Source organism: Thunnus albacares, chromosome 24 (assembly GCF_914725855.1).
Source record: "Thunnus albacares chromosome 24, fThuAlb1.1, whole genome shotgun sequence".
Lineage (NCBI taxonomy): Eukaryota > Metazoa > Chordata > Actinopteri > Scombriformes > Scombridae > Thunnus > Thunnus albacares.
Genome location: NC_058129.1, coordinates 5926185 through 5931999, shown reverse-complemented (window position 1 = coordinate 5931999; position 5815 = coordinate 5926185). Strand labels below are relative to the sequence as shown.

Sequence of the window (5815 nt, the reverse complement as noted above, 5' to 3'; positions counted from 1 at the left end):
GAGACAGAGAGGATTATACATGTTTTTATCTCTACTTGCTCCGTTTACCTAACTAAACCACAAAGACTTAACATGATCCTTGTACTGTGAACGCTGTAGGGATGCTTTAGATTATACATTATACTATATATTTCCAGTGTTTTAGGATGTCTACATTGGTTTCCTGTTTAATAATTGATTCCAAGGTTTTGCTGATTATTCTTGCAACTTTGCAGGGCCTGGCCCCAAGTTATCTTTTCAGATGGATTATGATTCTGCGCACAGCATGAGATCCTGAGGCAGAACCCTGCTGACTATCTTTAGGTCAAAGGTTAAAGGTATACTATGCAGGAATTGTCAGTTGGTGTTTGTAAACACACAACAGTTGGCCCCTCCTCACTGTCTCAACCAGCAAGCTAGAGAAAGAGAGAGAGCAGCGGGAGAGCTGGTAAGAATAAAGCCATGAATCAGATAAATAAAACATTATCTGATTGTTTCATGGTGGTTACATTCTAAAGCACAAATAACCACACACCCAAAGCTCTGCACAACCCTGCAGGAAGGTGCCACATTGATGGATTTGGTGTGAATGCAGAGCTTCATCTTGTCCGATGTGGCCTCTCTGCCCTGCATGTGTGTAGCTCAGCGCCATCCTCGGTCAAACAGACACACAGACCTGCAGCTCTTTATATATCCATGACACAGAGACAGAGAGCAGAGCGGAGCAGAGGAGAGACGGAGACAGTGATGCAACCTGGTCACGACACTATGAGTCCTGACCTCACACCCTGCACACTGTGATTGGCTGGGGGCTACATACCCACTGTCCAAAGGTTGACACCAAGAAACATCCCGAACACAGTAAAATAATATGAAAATACAGGCACAGGGCAGAGCCTCTGTAGATCCATATATGGCCACACAGTCATAAGTGATGATTGAGAGGGATTACTTTTGTATGAGTCTATACATTGTTTTTTAGGAAAATGTAATGTAAAGCCTTTTTTTTTTAACTTTGCTTATTTTTCTTTATTTATATTCATCTTCAATATTGTTGGATTTGCGGTTATTTTATTTTCTTTGGCTAATCTGTGTGTTCGCTGTCTGAATTAATTTGTTGCAAATTGTAACTTTGTTTTGAAAAGTTCTACATTCGTTATTTATATATCATATGGAGACAGCAACGTCACAGAACCAAACAAGATTTAGTGGATACTGGGCAATAGATGATTGTGCTGTTTACCTGCTGTGACGGCATATGTGAAATGTCACAGCACAGGAAGAGGCCAGGCATAATTTAAATAAAAGAAGTTCATACCTGGTTGCCTGTTGATACCTTAGGATGATAATGCACAGATATAATTGCCCTTCAGGATGAAATCAGCAGAGGGACAATCAGCCCTGACATCCATTTCACAAGAAATGGATGTCGACTCAAGCAGGGCACTCTCTGTACATTAAAAAAAATATTCTGAAGTGACACTAAATCTTCAGGGAACACTGCAGTGTTTTATGTGGGTTAAAGATGGTTAAACTTTGTGTGATCATATCTTAATAAGTTGGCTCTTCTTAAGAAATAGAGAATATTTGCAAATTCCAAATTTTTTTTTCCAAAAAGGTCTACAAAAATAGCTTCAGTTGTACAGCTGCAAAGTGAGCGACACATCTAATCTATAGCCCCTTTTACACAGACTGTTCAAGACAATAATGTTGCGCCATTATTCCGCCTCACCATTGTGTGTAAAAGATACAAACACAGAATAGGGGGTCACTGTTGTACCGCCATTAAGCCGGCAACAAAGGCAGTCACATTGTCGGATTGACGTCTGTGTAAAAGGCACAGCCGGTGTTGCAGGACTACAGACACTCGATGCTGTTGTGTTAAATGAGTGAAAAATAGGAATTAATCCTATTTACTGCTTTCAATTTAGGTTTTCTACAAAAATAAAATAGTGCTGCGCTTGCTAAATCTGTGAGGAAACAGTTTGACAGCACTGCATTGCTGTAATGTTTAAACAATAAAACTCAAATTAAACTTCTGCTTCTTACTTTGTACCCTCCTCTGTGCTCAAACTCCTATCGTTCTGTCAAGACAGATGTCTGAACAATCACACAGGAGGGAATTATCAACAATTTGTGCTCTAATTAACTCTGACTTTGGCAGTTTTGATAGTTGGAACATTTTGCTTTTACTGCTGCAACTCAAAATGAGGAAACCAGTCTATTAATTAAATCACTTTACTTATAAAATCAATTATAGAAACACAAGTCAGGAAAAAGAAAAAATACTTTTCAAGGTCAAGTTGAGCATAAACCCGACAATAGAGAGAGCTTAATTGATTTTCTACCATGTGCCTCTGCCTGTACTCTTTGAAAAAAATCACAACCTGTTCTCAGATAAGTAGAGAATAGTTAGAAATGTCTCTGAGGTTCACCAAACCCACTGTGATCTCCGATTACGGCAGAATGCCCAGTGCATAGCAGGATCCACAAATTTGGCACTGGTTAAAGTGAAGCTCCCTTGCTCAAAAAATGTCAGATGGAGAGGAATGGAGCCAGACGAAAAAACAGATAGCAAATAGTCATTTTAGCACCAGGCACGCAACCAAGATGCCTGAGCTGACAAAGGTTTGTTTTTCACATAATTTTAAGGTTCAGTGATTGCAATGACAGTCATTACTGCGAGGAATTCGACCTTGTGCATTCTCGACGATGGTGCATTAAATTAATTTTGGGAACATGACTGTCTGTCTTACATGGGGTGGAAGAATATATTAGCATTATAATATATCAATAAAAATACGGTAAAGTGTGTAATTTTCATCAATAATCTGTGCATTTCTCACATTGTGTATGTGTACTGGAGCGTACCGAATATTTCATATAAGCAGTGGAACAAGCTCACGCATGTTTGTCACAAATTGACTGGAGAAGGTGTGATTGAAAAGAAACAAACAGTTAAACTTAATAACCCGACAAAACGAAGGAAAAAGCTAATAGGCCATAGCAGGGGTACAATTTAAAAGATGACAACTTTATAGTGTTTATTAGTGTGATTGCTGCCACTCGTCTATGGGAGAGTATGAAGGTTTATGATTGTATATAAAGACATCTAAATCTCAAATACTACACACGCTAAGGAAATCATACTGTCCCCTGGTCAGATGCTCAACATGTTCAGACAAGTTACCAAGAGTGCCGCTATGCAACCTTTGGGTTTTGGCTAATAACTCATGAGCTGTAAGGTGTAGAAGAAAAAAAATCTCTGTGTATGAGTTTTCCAGGGTTTCTGTTTGTTTGTTTTTTGCATATTCCTCTACATATTTCAAAGAATTTTCACCCCACTTGGCACATACCATATTTGCATAAGCCAACCATCACTTAAACAACATAAAATGCAATAATCTTTGGATGCACTCTGCAATTGCAATGATTTAATGATTGTAGGGTTAGGGTTAGGGTATTTAGTGATGTTATGATTTCATACTATTTTACCTACCACTTCACCTTGTAATGAATACAGTTTTGTGATCATTACACTGATTTACTTCTGCACATTTCATCATTGTACAACAGTATAATCATCTAACATAATTTCATGTTCATGGCTGTAATCACCCTATCAGCTTTCAGCATTGGTTTGACAAAGTCAAGAATGCTCAAATGTTTTGAGTATTTGTAACAAGAATCAAGGGTCTAAGGGTAGAGGGTATCATATAAAGCCTCTGAAGCAAAGTTGTGATCTGTGACTTTACAATAAAACAGACATGAGATAACTAGAGATCTTGAAATACTCTGTAAAATTTTCAGCCCTTTCAACAGACAAGAACATCAATATTCGATGAGTTTCTACAATATCAGCACATACCAACTATAATATGTGTAAGGTTGGGGAAAGATTGCACTTATGGCAAATAAAATATGGTTGAAGGAAAAGGCTGTTGATTTCCTATAGTTTTCTTATTGTTAACAACCTCATGTGCAGAGCCAAACCAACAATGTTCTGACAATCAGTTCTACTTACAAGACCTCCGTTGTTGTCCAGAAACTATTTAGAACACATCAATGTGTCATGATCACAGCCTAGCCGTGTCTTCCTGGTGTTTTTCCTCTGCCTCCCTGTCTGTCTCTGTGTGTGGGGTGGACATGTCTGTTCTCTGTCTCTCTCTCCCTCCACACCTGCTGCTCATTCTGGCATCAGCTTACCTGCCTGTCATCAAGCCATCACCACTCCACTACAAGGAGACTGCACAGACAGCCAGTCTCTGCCAGATCGTCATACCATTCACGGTTTGTTGCACACTTCTAGTTTTGTTTCAGTTAATTTCTCTGCCTGCAAGATCATTTCATTGCCAGCCTGCCTGACTAGTCTGCTAGTTAGTTAGTTTGTTGGCACACCTGCAGCTTGCCTTACACCTGTTCTCCCTGTCTTCAGGATTACCTGCCTGTTTGCGCGCCTCGTCTGCCTGCCAAGCCCGCCAAGTCAGCTCTCATCCTCAGGATTCCCTCTGCCAAACCTTTTCCCAGATTCCTCCTGCTCACCTCAGCCCTAACACCAGCCAGTCTCCATCTCCCCATCTCTGCCTGCTCAAGCAAACAAAGACTTTCTGGTGTCATGTTCCTTCACCACAAAGAGTTTTGGGGATGTTCATTTGTTTAGAAACGGCTCCAAAGACTAACAGTGATCATGTCAGAAGTTCTCTGAGAAATTTACAATGTAATACAAAGTCAAGAGGTTGTTATGAGTTCCACACGAAGTCACCTTATAAGGAAGCTCTCCAGAGACTGAAAATGTAATCGCTGGTATAGTCTTAGTCTTTAAGCTTCTTCTAAACAAACTAACGTGACCGTAATCTTCATGGTGAAGGAACCTATTGCAGCAGTGCAGCATAGAGGAATAAGATAAAGTAAAGTAAAGTAAAGTAAACTAAAATAAAGCACCTTTTAAAACCAGAGTTACAAGGTGCTGTACAATGCAAACAATTGAGAGAAAAATAAAATAGAATTTAAAAAAATTTAAAAATAGATAAACAAACACATAATGTCAATATAAAAACAATAAAACCATAAAAACAACACAGAAGTCAGATACAACAATAAAAACAGTGAAAGTAACACAGAGAGCAATCACACATTACGAGATGCTTACAAAAAAGGCGAGTTTTTAAGAGCTTCTTAAAACTATTGACTGACTGCATTTTTTATTACTAGGGGAAGACAGTTCCAGAGGGAGGGGGCCACAACCGTGAAAGCACGGTCACCCTTGGTCTTAAGCCTAGATTTTGGGACAGCCAGAAGGCCTTGGTCAGTATACCTCAGTGATCTTGCTGTGGCCAGGGGACACATATATATATAGTGGGGCCAGCCCGTGTAGTGCTTTGTAGGTAATTAAAAGAATTTTAAAATCAATTCTGCATTCTATTGGTAACCAATGTAGGTTGGCCAACACTGGTGTGATGTGTGCCCTACATTGTGTATTAGTTAGCAGTCCGGCAGCCGCATTTTGGACCAACTGGAGCAGAGACACAGAAGAGCATAAAGATAAGTCAGGCTTTGGATACACGCACAGTACTTCATTATTGGTTTAGCTCTGCATATTAGATTTGATGGTAATAAGAAAAATATAGACAATCACCTACATTATCTTTTTAAGGTATGATTAGGTTTATGCAGGTAAAACAGTTTAAACATTGCTTATGGTTGGGGGAAGAAAGTTTGGGAGCAATTGGTCACCAGGAGTACTGTGGTTACACCTTGAATATTCAACTTTTGATGGACTGAAATGTCTTTCTGTTATTTTACCTGTAAATATGCAATCAAGATTTGTCTGCTTATG

General features: G+C 39.2%; 1 long non-coding RNA gene across 1 annotated transcript; it reads left to right on the top strand.

The window, feature by feature from the left end:
* The first annotated feature begins 3870 nt into the window (after positions 1 to 3870).
* On the top strand, positions 3871 to 4595 carry LOC122976685. Its single transcript, XR_006401014.1, has 2 exons — positions 3871 to 4269; positions 4415 to 4595. It is a non-coding gene; the product is annotated as an uncharacterized LOC122976685 (long non-coding RNA).
* The last annotated feature ends 1220 nt before the right edge of the window (positions 4596 to 5815 follow it).